The sequence below is a fragment of the Pithys albifrons genome, chromosome 6 (genome assembly GCF_047495875.1).
Source record: "Pithys albifrons albifrons isolate INPA30051 chromosome 6, PitAlb_v1, whole genome shotgun sequence".
Classification (NCBI taxonomy): domain Eukaryota; kingdom Metazoa; phylum Chordata; class Aves; order Passeriformes; family Thamnophilidae; genus Pithys; species Pithys albifrons.
This window is the reverse complement of record NC_092463.1, coordinates 25,432,631-25,447,783: the sequence shown is the minus strand read 5'-3', so window position 1 is coordinate 25,447,783 and position 15,153 is coordinate 25,432,631. Positions and strand designations below refer to the sequence as shown.

At 36.8% G+C, this 15,153-nt stretch overlaps 1 protein-coding gene across 7 annotated transcripts in view; it reads left to right on the top strand.

Moving 5' to 3' along the window:
- The window catches only part of MIPOL1 (mirror-image polydactyly 1), a 184,082-nt gene that overhangs the window by 4,792 nt on the left and 164,137 nt on the right, over positions 1 to 15,153 (top strand). Inside the window, exon 1 of one of the 7 annotated variants that reach the window (XM_071557901.1) lies at positions 1,417 to 1,444. The exons of 4 other annotated variants lie outside the window; for them this stretch is intronic. The gene's annotated coding sequence lies outside the window, so the exon portion shown is untranslated. Of the gene's footprint in view, positions 1 to 1,416; positions 1,445 to 8,005; positions 8,111 to 12,986; positions 13,009 to 15,153 lie in introns of those variants that run through there. 2 more of the 7 variants (XM_071557897.1, XM_071557898.1) reach the window with 2 other exon arrangements.

The following is a 15,153-nucleotide window of genomic DNA, read 5'->3' as shown; positions in this document are numbered from 1 at the left end:
CTTGCAGGAATGCTCCTGTGGATTCTGGAGTAGGGAAGGGGGTGACAGGCTGAGTAGAGACCATGAGTGACTACAGACTCATTGCCATTATAGTTGTTAAAATGTATTCTGGAAGTTCACATTGAAAAAGGCATGTAAGTCTGTTGTTGACTTCATGTGTAGTTAAAACCAACACACTGATGATAATTTGATTTTTGCCAGAAAATAAGATACATGGGACTGGTTCACAGTATCTCTTATGTAATGGAAGGAAGTCAAAACAGCATCTGCTGCATTATTTTGTTTAGTATCTCTTGCTAGAATAGCAAACCAAGGAACAGATCCAACTTCCCTTTAAGTGAATGGCAAAACTTCCATTGGTCACAAAAGCATGGGATTACACTGGGAGTTTGGAAGGAGTAATTGACAATGAGTTCAGCTCCTGGAGGGCATTAATTTTTGCACCATGAAATCGGTAATAAATTGAGTTAAGGATATCCACATAACACGCTGGTAGACAAATGTTATCCTTTCTGTCCTTTTATGTAAATCTGTTGAAGACAGAATTTGATCTTTAAGTTACATGTTAATTTAAACAGTAATATTCTAACTAGCTATGCACTGATTTAAATGTTAAGTGTGAAATAAATTGGAAAAGTCTAATCTGGTTCAGTAATGTAGTATTAGGACAGAGAAGGATTAAAATGTTTTGGTTATTGATTAAGTCTTTGTAGGAAGGGGGTGGCAATTCCCATCAGGATTTGTGGAATGAGAATGTGGTCGTGTCTGAATCAAAACTGTTCTGAAAATGCTGTATGATGCTCCACTGTTGGAGAATTTAACATGAGATCAAAAATAGCTGTACTTGAAGCAAACAGTCAGGATTTTTAATGGTAGTAATTTATTTAAAGTCAATTTAAAAGTTGACATGTATTTTACCTTATAAATAAAAATGTTGACTTTGAAAGGGAATATTTAGTGCTGAAGAATTGCTTCATGGTTGAGTGTGTGTATGAGTTACCCGTGGTGGTACTAGAACTTGAAAATGTTCTGAGTTGCCAGTTTAACAAATGAATGATAGTAAGCTTAGACTGGCTTGGTGAAAAGGGAGTAGAGCTTTCCAAGGCATGACAGTTGAGGTATATGGAAATGAACAGTATTAAAGTATTTCTTTTTTGCAGGATATTTAAACAATTTGCAAAACTATTTTGTGTTGTTTCAGTTTTTCAGGCACAAACTTAAATATGTATGTCTTCCTATTATGAACATTCTCTTTTTTTTTTAAGATGACCTTGATTTGTTTCCTTTGGGAATAATCAGCTCTGCTTTGGCTTTCTTTCATTGTGCTATTTCCAGATGCATGTGTGTGACCCTGTTTTCTTATTCATTCTGATGTACCAACAGGTAAGGAAGTGGAACCATTCTGAATGCTTGCCTATTACATCTGATAGGAAATAAAATATTGGTTTGTACTATGTTTTTCTTGGGTTTTTTTCTGTGTATTATAGATTTAACTTCATTTTAGGGGTATCACTGATGGCCAAAAGGATAAGCCTAGTTATAAAGAAAAATAGTATCTCAGCTTGTAGCTGAGTGCAGTTACAGATCTGAGAACACTGAGCATAATTAGAAAATACAAGGCATCCTAGTGGCCTCTTCAATGCTATAGAAAGAAGTTACACAAAAATGAGTGTACTTTTTTTTAAGCATTTATTTTTCTCATTAATGGTATGATGCATAGTTACATATTTCTCTAATAAAAACTAGTGCTGTTTGAGAGAGATTAGGTAGAAAAATGTGAAGATACATATCTAATGCAGTGTTCTGTTTGGGTATTGTGATTTATGCTTGTTGTAGTTGTGTAAATTACACCCATCCATAATATCATTCATAGTGTTGATATAAAATCATTAGTATCAATAAAATAGTTTGATAAACTTACTACTATTACTTTTAGAAAGGCACAACTTAGTTTTCTAAAGTACTGTTCTTAATTTAAAATTTCTTTGCTCTACAGGTTTACTTACTTTAAGATGCTGTTTCTCAATGTATTGTCATTGTGGTTCACATTCAAGTAAATAAAATGTAAGGTTCTATAGGAATTTGTTAAATTGGTTGTGTAAATTTTTAGGTATAAGCATGAGAATCAAAGCAATATTTTTCATCATGTTTTCTATAGTGTGCCTTTTGTGTGTGCACAGATATGGGCAGTTTTTCCATTTGCTGTTATAGCAGAGTATTAGAATGTGGTTTTCCTTGTCTGAAGTTTGGCATAAGGTCTGTGTGACCAGTTTGTTCCGTAGTACCTTTTTTGTAATGAGGAAATTGGCACTGTGAAACATGGCACTACAATTTTAAGATTTGTTGCAAGTTTTGTAGCTCTTTTTGTAGAGCTACAGAAATGTATTCTAGATGAGTGATACTTCTTGTGTCATAGACATTCAGTTGCTCAGTGTAATCAAAGTGGGCCAATGAAATACTTAGATACCAATTTGAAACTGTTTTTGTAGATGCTAATTGACTTTTTTCTAGTGTTTGGTTGGGATTTTTTTTTGCCTCTGCTACTTGTCAGAATACCAGGAGGTTGCTGACAATATAAAAAGCCTAAAATGAAATTAAAATTAGTCTTGAAGTAGTTAAATATCTCCATTCCCATGATCTGTATCTGAAGAAAAACAAACAATGTTTAATACGTCTGTGTTCTTGGGTCTGTTTGTAATAGTATTTATTTTCAATAGACCACAGGAATCTTGAAGTTAAACTTTTCTCTTTGCACCTGACTGTATGATGAAAAAGGATGTAGTTCCACACCTATATCCTTCTCAAGTGCAGCATGCATTGATGTCATTGTTCCTTAAAGAGACATCAGCAACCCCATAGTTCTGCTCAGTTGTATTTTAAAATGCATTTTGATTAAAATTTGAATTTAGCAAGTGAAAAGCCACCTTCAAGGTTTAAAATTTACTTTTTCTTGAAGTTAAAATAAAAAAGGAAAAAAGACAGTATTCTGTTCTCATTCTGTGGTGCTATGCAAGTTCATTGTAGGAGATTTTTTTCCTTTAGTCTCTTCAACTGTCATTTATGGGGAACAAGCTAAATTGGGAAAACTGAGCCCCATGAGGAACTGTGGGAATTCCTTGATGTCCTTGTTCACCAGTTCTCCTTGCCTTCTAGGATATTACATAGTGCCTTGGGTTTGTTGCTCCATGCTCCATTCCTGTCCTGTTTCCAGGTGTCCCTGGCTAAATTACTTTCATCTTTTCATATGTTTTAGATACCGTATGAGAGATGCAGGTATTTCCAAGATTCCCCTACTCTGTACTGAGCCCCACTTAGCTGCCTTCAATGTGGTGTTGAGTGTGAAGCTGAATGTACAAAGAAAAGGGGTGGAGTTGAGCTCACTGTCCATTTCCTGTACTGTCTCTTTTGTTGCACCAGGTCATAAGGTAGCTACTGATCTTGCTCGACATGCCTTGGAGAATAGAATCAGCGTGACTGGTTGGCTGGTTGTTGGCCCTTACCCCCTAGATGTGATGACAGCTTGGGCAGGCACCATCTGATTTATCACTACAGTAAGCTTGTTCAAAGTAAGGTCAGGTAGCTCCTGAACTGCTGCACGGAAGGGGTGGCACTGCTGCTGCTTTCTGTTCTGACTGCCCTGTTGCAGCCAGAGCTCAATAGTCTTGGCTGATGGGCACAGAGGGTCCTGGGGAGGAAAAGATACTGCTCTTTTCACTCTCAGACATGAACTGAAGGCACAGTGGGATTAGTAAGGCAAAGTTTAAATGGCTCAATTTGAGAAGTGCTGCATGTGACAGCAATAGTCCCATTAAAATTTGACATACTGTAGCTGCAGCAGGAATACTGATAGCAGTCTCCTACTGAAACTTTTTTGCTTCTGTATATTTGACGAGTTCCCTTATTTTAAGGAAAAAGAAGACCACCTCCAGTGCCTTAAACTGTGCAAATACTACACAATTTTCGGTAGTTTTTGAGAGTTATCTGTTTGCTTATTTGCTTTCTTTAAGAAGAAACAAACTTTACATCTGGATTGGAAGTGTGTAGTCATATTCTGCATCTTGTAGAAGTGTGTAGTCATATTCTGCATCTTGTTGAAAAATGGTGCTTCTTTAGAACAGTTTTTGAGATACATTTTGCAAATATTAAAGGATAGTAAAGTATTTCATATGCATACAACAGTTTCAACCTAGAATGTGTGAGTGCATGTATTTGGTTCACTGTTTCCTTCTGACCTGGTAGTGTTTTCTGAATAGCCTGATACTGCATCTTCTGAATATCTCATTAGTAAACGGAGATGTTAAATAGCTGTTGAAATTTTTGGTTACTTTTTTCTTCATCAGCTCTTCCCATAGTCATGCAGGGTCACACACCGGTAGATGGAGCCCTGTGCCAGCAGCCAGGCTTGAACAGGCGGCTGAGCTTACCTGCAGCGTCTCTGACCTGAGCACCAGGCGGGAAGGGCTTCTTGAGCATGTATCTGTGATATGTTTTATTCATATGTAATAAACATTGTTTTGAAATTGTCTAGTATTAGCTGTGCAAGTCAGGCAGTGACTGTGCTGAGATGCTTAGGGACACTTTTGCAGTGTTCACGGGGGACATACCCTGATCCAGGTGAAACACCCTGATCTGTGCCAGAGTGCTGCAAGTATGACAGCCCTCTGGTGTGCCATGTGTTCTTCCTTTTCAGTTAAGTTCTGAGTTTACTGTATGTTGTTAAGCAAATCTTGGTTGAGACCATTGAAAACAGGGCCTGAGGGAAGCTCTAAAGAAACTTGCAAAGCAGATTAAAATTTGTTTTGGCATTTAGTTTTATATTTTTGTTTCTCACTAGTACTAACTGCTGATTTTTTTAAAAAACTATATTTGTGAGTGTAGAAAATTGTCAAATACTGCCGTTCAGAAATTCAAAATCAGCAGTATCTAATCTTGCATATTCCCTGTTTTACACAGGGTGTGTCCACACCTGCAGCCTGGAGCTGTTACGTGGTTCAATTAAATGATGCAGTGAACTTGGTTTGTTGACATTTGTGTGGGCCGCCTGTAAAACTGAAAAATATCCAAGCTGTTTGCAACTTCCTTTAGAAATCAGTTTACCTGATGCAGTTTTGTAGGTAGACACGTTACTCTAGTGTGGCAATAGTTCTTGAGTAGCAAGATCCTGATTTTATTTGAAATTGTGAGATACAGTTCTTAATTTTAAAGAGAGAAAGGAGAATAATATTTGAGAGGTAATAGGTCGGAAGGTTTTGTTCTTGCTGTGGAGGGTTTTGTTGGGTTCATGCCAGTAAGTATATGCTTAACTGCCAGCTAAGTATTATTCTGTGATTATAATGGATACACAATTTTATAACATATATCCTGCATTTTTTATTTGAAATTCCAAGTGTCTTAATGTTTACATTTCAAAACAATGGGAAGGGTGTGTGTCCACAGTGTTCTTGCTCTGACTAATATTTCTGTGCTGTAACACTCCTGTTATATCAAGAGAAAAATTATATCTCAAAAGAAAATTAAGTCATTCTCAAAGCCTGCAGATTTGTCTGATGACTATATGAATACTGAGCTAAATTGCAATATGAAATAATCTTTGGAAATGTGTTTCTACGTGCTATTCATTACATGTGTGAAACTGGCATCAGATGTTAGGGAATGGACTTAAAAGTCAGATTGTGAAAGCTGACAGTTAGAATTCTGCTGAAATTGTATATTTCCTTTGCTTTTTTAATAGTTAATAATCACTTTTGCTCGTGGTTTGCAAAAATGAAATTAGGGATTTTCTTTATTATGTCACGCAGCTGGATGGGGCTTTGAGCAAAGTGGTCTAGTGGAAGGTGTCCCTGCCCATGGCAGTGGTGTTGGACCTGGGTGATCTTCAAGGTCCCTTCCAACCTAGGCATTCTGTGGTTCATGATAGCAAACCAGTACGGCACTACTGCAGTCATTCAAACCCAATTCTTTGTTGCAATTTGGAGAGTAACCTCTAGATAGTATTCCAGCTTGTTAGTTTCAATACCTTTTTAAAAACAGAAACAAACTGCAACTATGAACATCCTTGTGCTTTGAAGGGAGAGAAAATAAGCAGTCAGGTAGTGGGTTGATCCCAGCCAGCAGCTGAGCACCTGCACAGCTGGTTGCTCATTGCTCCCTCCAGCAGGCTGGGGAGAGAATAAGGAGAGTGGAGGAAAACTCATGGTCCAAGGCAAAGACAGTTTAATAAGCAATGGAAAAATAAGGAAGAAAAAAATCAACTAACCAACCAAAAACAATTTAAAAAAAGAATGCACTTGCCAGGTCCCACCCAGAGCGCACCAATGTCCAGCCAGTGTCTAAGCAACAACTGCTTTGGAAGACAAACCACACACCCCACTCTTGCTTTACTCCAGTTTCTATTGCTAGAAATGACATTGTATGGAATATCCTTTTGGCCAGTTCAGGTTAGCTCTGTCCTCTCACAACTTCTTTCCTCAGACTGCTCTCTGGAGTGACAGAGTTGGTGGGAAGTGAAAGCCTTGATGCTGTGCAAGCAGTGTAAGCAACAGTCAGAACACTGCTATGTCATCTGCACTGTTTTAGCCATAACCCCAAAACACAGTACCATGTGGGCAGTTATGAAGGAAGTTAACTCCATCCAAACCAGAGTCAGTACCACTAGTAACATACCTTTTCAATAGTAAAAATACTGTATTCTAAAATGTGTTTTGAAAAGCATTTTGTAAATTTGTAGTAGCGTTGATGATACACTTAAATTTACAGCTTAATTTTTTGAGCAAGGAACTTAAAAATTTATATAAACATAATTTACTTAAGTGTCAATTTTTAAACTTTTTTAAATAATAATTTAGCAGAAATTTGACTTCTATGCAACAATTAGTTACTACAGTAACTTCTCACATATAAAGGAAGTTGCAACATATAGATTTGGCATTAACAATGTATCTTAAACCATCATTGGTTTGCTTGAGAATGATCATGCCCTTTTGTTTTGAGGCATTGTTACAGTGGTCATGTTTTTGTATTCATTGAATTTTCATTTTTCTGCCACCAGAGGCAATGACATTAGCAACAAAAATGAACCTGTAGAAGAATATAAATATTTGACTTGAGCATTTGTGAAATGCCTCTTCCCCCATCCTCCAAGGGCATGGGTGCAAAGTTTTTAGTTCATGTTCTTTTTAAAGGGATATTTTCTTTGGGGAGGAGGGGGCTTCTTCAGAAGTTTGACAGTAAAGCTTTCAATGAAATGCAGGGTGGAAGTGAAAAGACAAAATGTTCAGAAAATGACATTCCAATGGATGTTTGCCCTTAAAAGCAAAAGAGTAGTATAATGATCTCATATGAAACATGAAATGAGTGGTAAAATCAACAGGGTGTGTGTACTGGTCATTGAAATGTGGGGGAAATAAGACTAGCCTTTATTAAACTTGGCCTTTAAATGTTTTTAAAAAACAGAACACAGAAACACCAAGTCTTGCACCTGCCAGTGCATGGAGAACATTATGAAAAGATGACTGATAACCAGTGTTTTTCTGTGCTTGATGCATCAGCTGAATTTGGCAGTTGCTCTGAAGAAAGTGGAGACCACCTCTGTCTGTTCAACATTCTTTATGTATCAGCACCTGAGTCCTTTGAGAGATTTTATGTAGTGCCTGAAGCATTAAGCAGGGAAGTACAGCATGTGTTGAATAGCAGAGGTTGTAGTGAGGACTGATGTTTTGACCCAGGGAAGATGACAGAAATATAGAGATATCAATTGTGAAAAGCTTTGGGAGGTAGGAGAGGTTCTAGGCTCTGTTTTTTTTCTTGATCTGAAAGATCACAGGTGGTAACTGAAACAGATGAATCTGTAATTCGAACATGAGGTTAAGTAATACGTTTTTCTCCTGACAATGTAGAGTACCTCAAAGACCTATTGACAGTTGTCTCTAGCATGAGATTTTATCCCTGCAGCAGTGATTTTTGTTAACAGGTTATGTTATGTGGAGAAGAAGATTAAGATAACTGAGCCATATAAAGAACTCCTGCAAAATACAGAACAAAACAGCAGGTTGTGCAAAGGCTTGTGATCTTCTGTATTCATCAGCTGTAAAACAACAACTGATTGAAAAAGGTGTGTTGGTCTTTTGAGATCTGAGTGGTTTCTGAGTGCAAATGGAGGGAGAAGGGAAACATAGCTGCAATCTCAGGTCCTTGAACTTTTTTTATGGCTTAAATTTGCATCTTAGCAGCAGGACTGGGCAAAGCTTTTTTATTCTGAGTTTAATTTTCATTTGGACTCATAAGCTTACGAGCTATAATGCAAAGCATTTTTCAAAATGCTGACTCTATTCTGTCAGTAAAATACATGGAGTATGTACTAGCAATCTGGCCCATGCCTAGAAACAGTTTTTCTGCTGGACTAATTTCCAGTTAATTGTGGTACTGTTGTGAACAATAAAGCAAACTAGCAAGATAAATTAGTCTAATACTGACACTTATGAACTAAACAATATGGACAGTTCTGTTAGAAATGTGTGGTGTGAAATTATAGTTGAATATCAATCAACCATCTAAGAGGGCAAATTCACTGGATAACCGAAGTATCTTAAATGGTGTGCATCTGTGACACTTCGTCTTTTCTGAAAGTTGAATGACTTTGGTGATGGTTTGATTCTCACTCCCCTTTGGAAATGGACTGTACAAGCTGGGAAGCTGTGCTGGCAAATACAGCGTGGTTCAAACTGACCTTACTGTGCTTTATCCACCAATGAGCAGTTACGCACGTTCCCTATATCTAAGGTACAGATTCCAAGTGGATGTCACAAAATCCTTATTTTTTGTTTGTAGGACAGATTTGAGTCATTATCTCTAGGATAAGGAGATAGAAAAACACCTCAGTAATTCCTACAGTCTGTTTATATAGAGGAAGGATATTCCTGTTTCAGCCTTGATCTTGCCCAAGTTTTTGATTCTTGTATCGTTTTTAAAATAGCATAAATTGCCTTCCAAGAATTTTTTATCTTATTTTACACTGTTTATATGTGTGCCTATGTATATAGTTAAAGTAATGGGTTACAACTGTAAGGATTTGACCAAATTAAAAGTTAAGTTTGTTTTGTAATGTATCCCTAGCTATGTGTTGCAGTTGTGTTTTACTATAGGGTTTTTGATTATTTTGTTCTTGATTTAAAAAGCTATTGAAGAATGCCTGTACCTATCTTTGTATAAAATCTGCTTTGATAACAGATAAACAATTTGATATTTCTGTATGTGAAGATCTGTAGATGAACAGAGTTTAGATAAGCTGCTTTAATCACTTATTGCACATATCTTATAATTTTTTAGTAAATTTGGAAAGTAATCATTTTTGTTGTATGCTCTTGTAACTGGATGTAAATTAAACACAGAAGTATAGTGTCAGCATGAATTAATTAGGCAAGTAAGCCAAATAGCTATTTCATTATTTTATTGAAATGGCAAGAGTTTGAGAAGATCTTTTGTCTTAGTAGATTAGATTAGTCAGAATTCATTGGGAAAAGTCTTAGTATATTTAAGGTAATGGGAAAACATTGCTTTCAGTACATCCTACAGAGATCCTGTTTAAAACAGATGACAGTCTGTCATGTTCAGTAGCACATCAGTCATCAGATTTATTCTAATTCCTTAAGCTGAACATTTCATTCAAGCTTGTAGATTGTCTTGTCAAGCTACCAAAGCCTCATAGCTTTCCTGTCAAGCATAGAGTTGCACCAGCAGTTCACAAATAAATGCTAAGCTGCAAAAATATTGTTTATTTTCTTTAACCTTTTATTCACTTGACTACACTGTTCTTTTGTGCTATTCTCTCCACATGTGTTTATCAGAAGGTATTCAAGGGACTCCTTCCTAAACGTGCCTCATCGTGACCACAGCCACTTCAGACCAAGGGCCACTCATTTTGGAACGTGTTGTTTTTACTTGTCGCAGTCTAGACCACCGTGGTTATCACATTCCTCCTCTAGTCACAAAGGCCCAGTGAGCAGCTTCATTTGCTGCAGACATGAAGGAATCCCTCTGCCACTGCACATGCGCCACTGGTGTGGCCAGTCTGACTTTGTGCAGAGTGGCTGTGAACTTCATGCCCTGTAGGAATGTGGCAGTTTTGCTCAGCCCATATAGCTGTGCCATTCTTCGTATTTACTAATCAGAATCTCTTGAGTATTTTCTCATTCTTTATTATGTATGTCTGTGTCTTTTTCTTTTCTTTTCCCTCCTGCCTGACCTTCTCTAATCCTGAGCCTTTTGTTTTAAATGAAGTCTTCTGTGTAAACTGTAGCACTTGCATACAAAGTCTACCTAGTATGGTAGTGAGAACTTGGCTTGAGACGTATGTTCTTTGAAGTCAACATATGTCTCAGTTAGTAAAATACTGAGGTAGTAAAATACTGAATATGGTTAGTTGAAGTTAATTAATTGCACTAAGAAAAGAAAGTAAACTGTTGGATTGGTGCATTTGTATAAATTATGTTTAAGGCCAAAAAATTACTTGTTAAAGTACTGAAAGGCTCATGTTCAGATTAGATTAATCTCTATATTAAATTGCTAATGCCTTGGCATTCAATATGGAGTTGTGACTGCCCTTTAATAGGAAAAGGGTTCCTTGGTTATCTCTTTCAGCTATTAAAAAAATTGAAGCTAAGCTGTCTGTTAATAATTTTCCAAAACTACCAAGTTCAGAACTCTACTTCCTACTTCTAGTTCTTCACTGTAACTTGTGGTTTCTTCTAACATGTTTTTCTGTAATTTACATGCAATGCTACATTTTCTCTCATAATCCGGTGTTTTTCTTTCTTAAAAAGTCATGTTATTTTTAGATACTATTTCTTGGTCTGTTAAATACCCAATATGGTCTTTTAACAGGTGTATTCCTAGAATGGATATTCTGAAAGACACATTGTACATGTCAAAAAACGAACTGTGGGGTAGAAGCCCTAGATAAAATTAATGCCTGAGTATATAAAAAAAAGACTGTTAAAATGTCAGGATAATGAAAAGTCAGAAAATAAATTATACCTATTATTAACTTTGAATTGTATTCAAACATGGAAATACATATCACAGACAAAAGCTGGTTACAGAGAGATAAAATTCAATTCTACACTAGGATAATTGTTTTATGTATTTTACATTTATTTAGAAGATCAGATAAAGGCCTGGAATGCTCAATATAAGTCACAGTATGGTCCTGATGAATGCCAAGGTCAGTAAAAGGAAACCCCTTCCCTTGCAAAATGCATTACTACTGCAGAAAATACCAAGTGAATAAAATGAAAGTGATAAGCACCCTCTTTCCTACTATACATTCTTTACTTGCATTACAATGTTAGAGGTTTGAGTATTTTTGGTTTCCAAAGGAGTGAATAGGAATCAATGCTTGCCAGCACCCTCGCGTATATTATCTGTAGCCAAATTAACATACCTTTGATAGGAAGAGATTAATACAAAACTTGAGATTTGTGAGTGTTGCAGTGACATTGAGAATTTAGATTGGTGCTGTTAGATTAGCCATGCATGTGCTGGAGATGTAGTTGATGGAATCCCAGTGGTATGTAGAGGGTGAAACTCATAGTTTAAGAATGCATTTCTGTAATAAACTGCTTCCTATCAGGAGTGTCTCATATCAGGAAGGCTTATTCTATCTGGTATCAGATCTACTGTATGTTTCCAAGAGAAGGAAATCCAATTGTTTTCAGATTTGACAGGACAATAAAATGTATTCTAAGTTCTCACAGAGAACCAAAGGAGGTGACTCAGTCTTGGGTACCTCAGCTGAGCATCTGTATCATCTTGGACTAAAGGAGACAACCTCTGGGTAATCAAATTGCAAGTCAGAATTTGAAACATGTAAGTAGCGAACTGAAATGGCTGCCACTCATCTTAGCACAAACCTTTAATAAATAGTCTGTAACATTCAGTGACAGATTTTTTCATAATCACAGAATCACATAAGTAATGTATCGGAACATTTGAGTCCTGGGACAATAAGAAATAGACTTACTGATGTGCCATCTGCTTCACAAAAAATATTTCTAGAACTGAGAGGTATTTCGTCAAGCTGGACGTTTTCCACATGTATTGACTTCCAAAACATGTCTCCATCAGCTGTCATTATTCAGAAACACAGAGTTCTGCATCTGTTGCTTGGTAGAGTCCACATTTCCTGGGCTTCTGTCAAAGTACCAATGTCACTGAGGTCAGGAATTTGCCACTGTTGCTGTAGATGTCAGAGAGTTGTGACAATGGGTAGTGACTCAACAGCCCTGGTGTGTGGAACTGGTGTCACTGAGCAGCCCTTCTGGGTAAGCGCTGGGATTACAAATGGTCTTTTGTTGTCTTCAGAAGTTGTAATTTCTTTATAGGTTTGTAACTTGTTCTGCTTCAGCAAAGGAAGGGCCACTGCTTCAGAGTCAGAATCTGATCTTTGGTTTGTCAGGTAGGATTCAAGATAAAGGATTGGTTGCAATAAAGCCAAGGTCATGGGTTCAATCCCCTGTGTGGGCCACTGACTTAAGAGTTGGACTCGATGATCCTTGTGGGTCCCTTCCAACTGAGAATAGTCTGTGATTATATCACAGATAGTCTATCAGAAATTAGTTTAACAAGTCTGGTATAGTGCTTTATAAGAGAGCCAGTAGCTCAGGAGCTTTCATTGCTGGGTTGGGGATCAGGTCACGGGTCTGCTTCTATGTGATCAGGATTGCTTTCCAAATGCTGAAAATTGATTAGATTGCAGAAGTACAGATACAGAAATGCAGCTCTCTGTGAGAATACACTGTCTTCCATTTTTTGATACAATGGTATTTTTTCCAGGATGATAATGAGGCCTTTCCTGATGTAATACATTTGTGAAAGGGCACTGGTGGACCCAGCCCACCTGTTTGTTCTTGGCTCCCTGACAGCATAAAAGAATTGAAGCATCCTTGAAGGATTCCTTTGTTATAAATGTTGTGGATTAGGGTGCAGCAGGTGTATCCAGAGACTGTTATTGTGGTATGTATAATCAACAGGCTACGGGTGTTTATGTTGGTTTTCTGCACTACAGCAGCATAAATGTAGGGTGATATAAGTATGCCTGGGAGCAAACTTCAGCTTCTTGTTTTATGGACTCAGAATTTGATGGTAGCAAGAATAAACACAGTTATGGGGTGTAACACTTTTTCCTGTATAGTACTGAAGGTGACTGCTGCACAGGTGTACAAGGTAACTTAATTACAACAGTTTCCCCTTGAAATGTAATTTTGTTCCTCCTCTTCACTATCCAGTGGTAGACTAATATTTGTCTCCAGAATGTTTTTCCAGGATCTGAAGTGGAATTACAGTATCTGAAGGTTACTAAATATTAGGCAAAAATTATAATTCTCTTCATAGTTTAAAAGTATCTTTCATATTTCAAAAACCCTCCTGGATGTACAATTCTTTTGGCAAACATTCACTCTCTTGCACTTAGGAGAGAAAACTTCGTAAAAATAGCATATCATACTGAGGTTTCCCTCCAGTTGTATCTGCCCAGTAGTTTGTTTTCTGCTTGGCGTAATAATATACTTCTAAATTTATCTTCAAATTTAACAACAACAACAAAAATCAAGTCAGATTGAGAACCCATTTAGTGTTACATATGACACTTTCTTTCCGATAATACAACCATTCAGATCATTAGAGAGTTCGGGGAAATGGAGAATTATCTATACATCCACAACTCTTAAAAATCCTGCATGTAATAAAAACCAATGATGGACCTGAGGTTTTTTCCCAAACTGTAATCCTGTATAATATAATTCTGTGTAAAAGTATCACTGTTTAGTAATACAGGACTGATACTGTAACTAAAAGAAAAATTTTGTTCCAGTTGCGATAGAAATTCTTTCAGATTAATGTTAAACCCCAGTTATAAAGAAGTTAATAAAATTACCAGATGTTATCCAAAATGTTTTGAAACAAAACTTGATCTCATCTGATTAAAGAAAAATGTGATTGGAGCATGAATTTGCTAGTTGTAGGGTCTTGTGCACTTCTCAAATGTCTTGAGAAACAGGTTTTTAGGGAGGTGTCTATTAATGGATGTCTGAGAGTAGGTGTGTTTTTTCAACCTGTCCTGAAAGCACTGCGGGAAGCCTTTTAAGTACTAAACTACTATACTTAGCTTATTTATAATGAGTATCTTTGATAAAAAATGAAAAATAGTCTTGCACATCAATCAAGTTCAGTGTGATGAATAAATTAAAGTCACTTAACTCTTTCAGGCAGAAACAACATATACATAGCAAAAACTGCAACCTTTCTTCAATACCTTGTTTCCTATACCAGACTGCTCAGCTGAAGCTGAAGAATTGAGCACAGTTTAATACTTCCTGTAGATAGAGGAAATATGAGCAGAAATAACTGACTACATGTTGGGGCTTTAAGGTCTTGAAGACCACTTTGAAAACAGTGTCAAAGGGGCATAACTTCTATGAAAAAAGTATGCCTTTTTTTTTTAAAATAAAGTCTGAACATGTTAAGATTTGCCTTTGACAGTAAGGAGTCATGAGATACAATAGTATAAAATGTTGCTTTCATTCAGAATATGTTTTAAGAAATACTTCAGAAGACTTTATCCCTTTTTTCCTCCCAGTTTGACTGTGAAATATGAAGTTATTTATCAGTTTTCTTAGTGCTATGATTAGGCATAGAAGCCATCCTAGTGCACATACCTAACTGTGTTAGATGCTCCTTCAACATGAAAGGGCACATAAAACTGTGGAGGCTGTAAGTCTTGCAACTTCACAATGTTCAAGAATGTCCTCAGAGTTATTCTGAGTATTTGAACTGTTGGCCAGATAGTCGCTTTTTTTTAATGTATTTTGTCTATATTTCTGTAGCTGTAAAGTCTGGATTTTTTTGAAGTTTTGATTTTTAGTGATACCAAATAGTGCAATATGTAATGACCAGAACATCTGACAAACAAGCCTCATAAACTATTCAGCACAATTATGTGCAAGAGAAAGCACTCATCAAAAAAAGCCTGGATTTCAGAAGTGCTAAGGAAGGATTTTTCCTCCTTCATCTAGTAAGTGGATTTAGAACTCCTTTGCTCCACCCAGGAATAACTGGTCTGTGGCCAAAATTCAGCTGCCATCTCAGCTCCAGTGTTTTGGC